The sequence below is a fragment of the Pan paniscus genome, chromosome 12, assembly GCF_029289425.2.
Source record: "Pan paniscus chromosome 12, NHGRI_mPanPan1-v2.0_pri, whole genome shotgun sequence".
Taxonomy (NCBI): Eukaryota; Metazoa; Chordata; class Mammalia; order Primates; family Hominidae; genus Pan; species Pan paniscus.
In genome coordinates, this window is record NC_073261.2 from 70,868,314 (window position 1) to 70,876,219 (window position 7,906).

The 7,906-nt window shown below is 40.7% G+C and overlaps 1 non-coding gene and 1 pseudogene across 1 annotated transcript; both read left to right on the forward strand.

Moving 5' to 3' along the window:
- The first annotated feature begins 2,023 nt into the window (after positions 1-2,023).
- LOC112438945 (U6 spliceosomal RNA) lies at positions 2,024-2,122 on the forward strand (annotated as a pseudogene).
- Positions 2,123-7,110: 4,988 nt separating this feature from the next.
- On the forward strand, positions 7,111-7,214 carry LOC112438939 (U6 spliceosomal RNA). The gene has a single exon (XR_003027256.1). It is a non-coding gene; the product is annotated as a U6 spliceosomal RNA (small nuclear RNA).
- The last annotated feature ends 692 nt before the right edge of the window (positions 7,215-7,906 follow it).

A 7,906-nucleotide genomic window follows, 5' to 3' on the forward strand; every position in this document is an offset into this window, starting at 1 on the left:
AGTTACTTGGGAGGCTGAGGCAGGAGAATCGCTTGAACCAGGAAGGCAGAAGTTGCAGTGAGCTGAGATCACGCCATTGCACTCCAGCCTGTGCAACAAGAGCAAAACTCCGTCTCAAAAAAAAAAAAAAAAAAAGGTCTCTACTTCAAGAACACATACCTATGGCTGAAACTTAAGAAATTACACGGTGAAATGTTATTTTGAATTAAAGACTTTTTAAAAATTCACTTACGTACGTGGAATGTGCTTTTACTCTTTTAAAAAAATTCTGTCATTCTGTCTTTATGTAAAAGTACAAGATACTGTAATTTTGGACAGATTGTTGCAAGTAATATGTACAATAATAAAGACTTTCCACATGCAAATGAGAAATAAACACTTTCTTTAAGCAAAATGAAATAGGCCTAGGAGTATAGGTGAGGGATAGAGCTATGCGGCATTCAAATGTGGGTGTGAGTTGGCCTAAGTCTAAAACCAGAGGTGGGCTGCAAGCAAATATGGCCTCTAATACCCAGGAACTAAACTGGGTTAGAACCAAGAAGAGCTCATAGAAGGGTGAATCTAGAAGGAAGAGTAGGAAACTAGACTGGATGAAAACCCAGGGAGTGTTTGAGAATCTAAGTCATAAGAAGTCATTCAGCAGCTTCTCTCACCCTTAAGACTTGACCTAAGCCAATTTGTCCATTCAGGGAATCGCTTGAACCCAGGAGGTGGAGGTTGCAGTGAGCCGAGATCGCACCACTGCACTCCAGCCTGGGTGACAGAGCAAGACTCCATCTCAAGGAAAAAAAAAAAAAAGGCTGCTAGTCATCTGGCAGTATATCTTGAATACTGCTCATTTCACTATGAAAAAATGCAACATCGCTTATGGTGCAGGTTCAGAAAGTGAGATATCTAAAGTTCTACACCTGCCTCCTTTGGAGGGTGGCCAACTGATTAAGGCCTTTAGATGTCTAGTTAATCACCCCTGCCTCAGGTGTAGACTCCTGACCTGGGTGTTAAAAATGTTAAATAATTGTCCCTAGGGTATGGATTAATTTACACACATTCACCTCAAAATAGCATTTTTACCAGCGAATTCCAGACAAAATCTCAGACACCTTTAGCTAATAATGTTTAAACCTAATTTTATATCTGACAGTATTTTTTTCCTCCTAGGTGTGGGAGTAAGATTGATTTTAAAAATAGTTGCCATTACTCAGAAATAGATAAAATGTAATATGCCTTACTATTAGTCAAGGAGCAGAAATCCTACTCAAAATAATTTAAGCAAAGAGCAATATTTAGTGGTTCATGTTCCTGGGGAGAATAGGGAAGTCCCTGACCATAGCTACTCTGAACCCAGGGACTCAAGGACATTGAAAGGTCTTCTCATTCTCTCTTTTTCTCTGTCCCTCTGCTTTGTGTGTATATCTTCACAGGTCTGTTTCTCTGGGTTTTGGCCTCATTCACTTCTATTTCTGCTAGGCCTTTTCATGAGGCGTGCAAGCCCCTCTGGCTTCACTTCCTCTAGCTCCGTGACCCCAGAGCCAAAGGGCCCCTCGAGTACCTGCTGGGGAAGAACTTGGATTTTCTCAACTTGTGTCACCTGCCCTAATCATAATCCTTGGATAATTCCTCTGGCCAGGAAGTTGAGGTTCGGTCTAAATCTGGGTTGCTGGCCTTATGTTTTGTGGGTTGGTGAGTACTGTTGTGAGAAGAAGGATAAGGTGCTGACTTTGGAAGCTCATATACTAAAATTGGAACAGGCCAGGTGTGGTGGCTCACGACTGTAATCACAGCACTTTGGGAGGCTGAGGCAGGTAGATCACCTGAGGCTAGGAGTTTGAGACCAGCCTGGCCAACATGGCGAAACCCTGTTTCTACTAAAAATACAAAAATTAGCTAGGTATGGTGGTGTGCGCCTGTGATCTCGGCTACTCGGGAGACTGAGGCAGAAGAATCACTTGAACCCAGGAGGAAGAGGTTGCAGTAAGCCAAGATTGCACTACTTCACTCCAGCCTGGGTGACAAAGTGAGACCTTGTCTGAAATAAATAAATAAAATAGAAACAATGCAGAGACAATTAGCAAGCCCCTTGCACAAGGATGTCATGAAAATGTGCAAAGCATTCCATATATTTTATCTGAAGTGTTCTCATCATGTACACACACAAAAACATAACTATGTCAGGTGATGATTAATTAGCTTGATTGTGATGATTATTCCACAGTGCACATATGTATCAAAACATCGAGTCATACACCTTAAATATATACAATTCAAATTTGTCAGTTATACCTTATTAAAGCAGCAGCAGAAGAAGGGGTGTTACCAAACTGCCCAAAACTGTAGTTGCCACAGCCCCCTCTGCCCTTCCTGTTCTCTTTTTCCTGCCTTTCTATACTTGGGATCTTTGGCTTATGTGTGTTAAATTGGATGTTATGAAAAACAAGAAATATTCAAGCTTTCTGTGTATTAAGATTTAGTAGTATATAAACTTTGATCCACTTTATATTTTTCAGTAGAGGGAACCATGTAGAATAGCTGGCATCAGAATTTTCTGGATTTTTTCCTCAAGCAATACCACCAAAATGGAAACCTGAAGATGTTTATAAGCAAATGTAGGCTAACATTGATTTAAGAAAAAGCCGCCAATATGCTATAGCAGTGAATGTTGCAACCAAAATGAATTTCCTTAATTATAATCGGGTGAATTTGAGACTAGGAAAAACAGTTTGTTTACCCATTTAATCACCACCTATAGGTAAGAAGCTCAGAGATTTTCCAGGTGAATGAGGCCCCTGATAAATATATGTCTGTCTTGTGGACAGTAAAATGATTCAACAAATGCCATATGTAGTGTTTAGCTCTTGAGGAGACCTATGGCCTAGTTGGAACATAGCCTATGTGCTGTGCCTACTGGAGGGTAGCATGAACAGATTGCTGGTAATAGCTCACTCCACACAGTGTCTGTCAGATATAAAGTGCCAGGTCAAGTAGTGACCACATGCAATGTGGACACCATGATTTTTCCACTTCTCTCAGTTACTAAAAAGCTTATAAGAGGCCGGGCATGGTGGCTTACGCCTGTAATCCCAGCACTTTGGGAGGCCGAGGCGGGCAGATCACCTGAAGTCAGGAGTTCAAGACCAGCCTGGCCAACATGGTGAAACTCTGTCTCTATTAAAAATACAAAAATTAGATGGGCATGGTGGCAGGCAGAAGAATCGCTTGAACCCAGGGGGCGAGGTTGCAGGCGAGCTGAGATCATGCCACTTAACTCTCGTCCTGGGCAAAAGAGCGAGATCTGTCTCAAAAAAAAAAAAGAAAAAAGAAAAAAAAAAGCTTCAAAGAGGAACAAAGAGAACAAGTTAAGTTTCAAGAACACTACCAGACAATAGTAAATTGTGATATGATACTTGACCATTATATTATGATGACTAATTTATAGCAGTGTGGATTTTAAAATCAACGGATGGTATCCATTGAAATTTTAAGTCTTTATAACAGAAACTGTTATAATAATTGATAAACAGCAATTTTCTGGCATGGAACTCCATCACTGAATATATTCTGAAGAGGAGTGTCATTATAGCAAAAACAAATTACTATTCTTATATGAAAAATAGTGGCTGTGTGTAAGTAGACAAGACATATAAAGGTGGAACAGTGTGTGATAAAGTCAAAATTCTGCTATGGTCTAGCTGCTTGCTAAGAATTGCACTTAGAGTACTGAAAATATATACTGTTGAGTGTGTGAATGATATACTAGGACCTTGCGACTTGAAGTACGGTATGGGACCAGCAGAATCAGTATCACCTGGGAGCTTGTTAAAAATGCACGTTATTTGGTCCCACCCCAGACCTACTGAATCAGAAATTCCGGAAGCTGGGCCAGAAATCTGTGTCCTACAAGCCCTCCAGGTGCTCCCAGTGCATGCTACAGTTTGAGAGGCACCATTCTAATTAGTTGCAAGCGCTCTCCTGATGGCTTGTAGAACTGCCCAAGCAAGGGACTTGAGTATGGAGAAGTATGTGATGTACAGGCTTCTCTTGCAGCAATAAACCAACTTAGTAGACCACCACTGTTGCAATGACTCCTCTCACCCAATCGTCAAACCTAGATGTTAGCTGGGTTAAAACAGCCTCATTTTCTTTATCACTTTTTTTTTTTTTTTTTTTTTTGAGACAGGTTATCACTTTGTTACCCAGGCTGGAGTGCAGTGGCATGATCTCAGCTCACTGCAGCCTCGACTGCCAAGGCTCAAGTGATCCTCCTGCCTCAGTCCCTCAAGTAGCTGGGATTATAGGCGCCCACCACCATGCCCAGCTAATTGTTGTATTTTTCGTAGAGACAGGGTTTCGCCATGTTGCCCAGGCTGGTCTCAAACTCCTGGCCTCAAGCAATCCTCCCGCCTCAGCCTCCCAAAGTGCTGGGATTACAGGTGTGAGGCACCATGCCCAACTCTTTATTATTTATATATTAATTAAAGACTAAGTTGTAGGAGGGTAGTTTTTGAACCAGTTATCAATTAGCATGAGTAAATATCAGTAAATATTTATTAAGTGTGTGTTATATTTTGTTCTAGGAGCAGCAAAATATATACAAAGTGAACTGAAAGATGATTGTTGTTTAGCATGTGGTTAAGGAGAAAATATAAACTTGAAAAATTAAATGGCAATGTCAGATAATAACACAAGAGCTATTCCTAGGCATTATATGACAAATTATAAAATAAGGGGAAAATTCACTGAAAAGGAAGAGATCCCCAGATTGAATAGGTCTGTGAAGACATCACTCAAGTTTCCTTCACTGAGCATATGTTTAGGAAGTAGCTGCTCCAGGAAGGGCCTTGGGCAGGTGCTGGAGAGAATGTGGAACTTGAACTAGGCTTCTGGAAAAGGCAATTCAAATGGCAGGAGCATAACAAACAAAGGTATCATATGAGAAGTTTACACAGCAATTCTGGTTGCTCTGTCCTTCCATATCTCCAAGGAAACCTGGACCCATGATTGACTGTTGGTCAACCCTAGGTATGTGGCCCTTGGAAGGTTCTTTATGCTAACGTTGATGATTTTGTTGTATGCACCTAGAGCAATGAACCATGACCTACTAGCTTGTCAGAATTGCTTTGCACAAACATCAAGACTGATCATGCATGCCAGGTTTCATTATTAGGGTCCTGAGTTTCAGTTGCCAAGGATGGTCATGTAGTAGAATGTACCTATGTGACCAGACCTCCATAAAAGCCTTGGGCCCTGAGACTTGCATTGGGTAGAGAGATTCTGCTAGAAGGAAAGATTGTCTTGTGTGGCTCTGGTTGGAAAAAACTTGAAAGCGTGTATCTGACCTCTCTGGATTTTACCCAATGCCTATCTTCTTTTTGCAACTTTTGCTGTCTACTTTTTGCTGTAATAAGTCTTAGCCATGAATATAACCTGATATTGAGCCTTTTGAGTGTTTCTAAAAAAACACCAAACTAGGAGTGGTTATGGAACCCCTGAAATATGGCCTGTGACAAGATGCAAAATACACATGAATTTTTGGGTAGAAACAAGAAATATTAAAATCTGATGGGAAAAGTCAATTCTTGATTGCTGAATCTTGGTGAAGAATATATAGGTGTCCATTGTACTATTCTTTTTCTTTGTTTTTTTTTTTTTTGGGACAGGATCTTGCAGTTGCCCAGGCTAAAGTGCAGTGGCACAATGATGGCTCACTGCAGCCTCAACCTCCTGGGCTCAAGCAATCCTCCCACCTCAGCCTCCCGAGTACCTGGGACTCTAGGCGTACGCCACCACACTCAGCTAATTTTTGTATTTTTTGTAGAGACAGTCTCCTTTTGTTGTCCAGGCTGGTCTCAAACACGTGAGCTCAAGTGATCCTCCCGCCTCAGCCTCCCAAAGTGCTGGGATTACAGGTGTGAACAACTGCACCTTGCCTCGTTGTACTATTCTTTAAAGTTTCCTGTAAGTTTGACATTTTTCAAAATATAAATTTATAGAAAAATGAGTAGTATTGGGCAAATAGTACTCAAGAAATGTTAGCAGTTGAGAAGTCAGTTATCATATGTATGCATGGACATATGTGTCTATAGAATCATAGAATTTTACGTTATCTTGAAGAATAATCATTTTACACTTTATCGTTTAATCAAGCCTGTCCATCTTTTCCTATGTTTCCTTGGATGTGTGTTTTCTATTCTTTTTTTGACCACATACTGCTGCCTCAGGCAGATGGGGGGCCCTGAGTCCCTGGCCTGGAAGTGGGCCTGAGGCTGTGGTGAATGGAGCCAAGAGAATAATTACCAGGTCAGTTTCCTATGGAGTTTCTGGGTCAGTGATGCCAAGACCAATAGTCCAGGGACAGGGTGCCAAATTTAGACAGGGCAATAAAAAAGAGAAAGCTCTAATTCAAATTGATCATTCTGACAGAGAAGGCAATGCAAAGGGAGTTCAGTCAGACAAGACAGGACTGATTCCTGAGAAAAAAATGCACACAGTGCCAATTTCCTTTTTTAACTGGTTCCTGCCACAGCTAACGTCGGGGACATATCCTAAAGTGAGTGATGCAGCTGGGGAGTGCACTATTGTGTTCTCACAGAGTTTTCTCTCAGCCTGAGATTGACTGAATATTCACTTATAGTTTCTCCTTTTTTTTATTATCTGAGATTTTACGTTTAATTCTTTTTATGCATTTTCTACTTATGTATTACATTTAATTCTTTAACATCTCTAGTTAGAAAACTGCACTTGTATATGGGTAAGATTGGTTTCTACTGTGCTAGCTTCCTCATCTTTATTAGTAAGATATGCATAGTGGTCAAGAACATGAATTCTAGGCCGGGCGCCGTGGCTCACACTTGTAATCCCAGCACTTTGGGAGGCCGAGGCGGGTGGATCACCTGAGGTCAGGAGTTCAAGATTAGACTGGCCAACATGGTGAAACCCCATCTCTGCTAAAAATACAAAAATTAGCCAGGTGTCATGGTGCGTGCGTGTGATCCCAGCTACTCAGGAGACTGAGGCAGGAGAATCGCTTGAAGCCAGGAGGAAGAGGTTGCAGTGAGCCAAGATTGCGCCACTGCACTCCAGCCTGGGTGACAAAGTGAGACCTTGTCTCAAAAATAAATAAATAAATAAAATAAAATAAGATAGGAACAATGCAGAGAAGATTAGCAAGGCCCTTGCACAAGGATGTCATGAAAATTTGCTAAGCATTCCGTATATTTTATCTGAAGTGTTCTCATCATGTACACACACAAAAACATAACTATGTCAGGTGATGGTTAATTAGCTTGATTCTGGTGATTATTCCACAACGCACACATGTTTCAAAACATCAAGTGGTACACCTTAAATATATACAATTCAAATTTGTCAATTATACCTTATTAAAGCAGCAGCAGAAGAAGGGGTGTTACCAAACTGCCCAAAACTGTAGTTGCCACAGCCCCCTCTGCCCTTCCTGTTCTCTTTTTCCTGCCTTTCTATACTTGGGATCTTTGGCTTATGTGTGTTAAATTGGATGTTATGAAAAACAAGAAATATTCAAGCTTTCTATGCATTAAGATTTAGTAGTATATAAACTTTGATCCACTTTATATTTTTCAGTAGAGGGAACCATGTAGAATAGCTGGCATCAGAATTTTCTGGATTTTTTTCCTCAAGCGATACCACTAAAATGGAAACCTGAAGATTTTTATAAGCAAATGTAGGCTAACATTGATTTTTTAAAAAGCCGCCAATATGATATAGCAGTGAATGTTGCAACCAAAATGAATTTCCTTAATTATAATCGGGTGAATTTGGGACTAGGAAAAACAGTTTGTTTACCCATTTAATCACCACCTATAGGTAAGAAGCTCAGAGATTTTCCAGGTGAATGAGGCCCCTGATAAATATATCTCTGTCTTGTGGACAG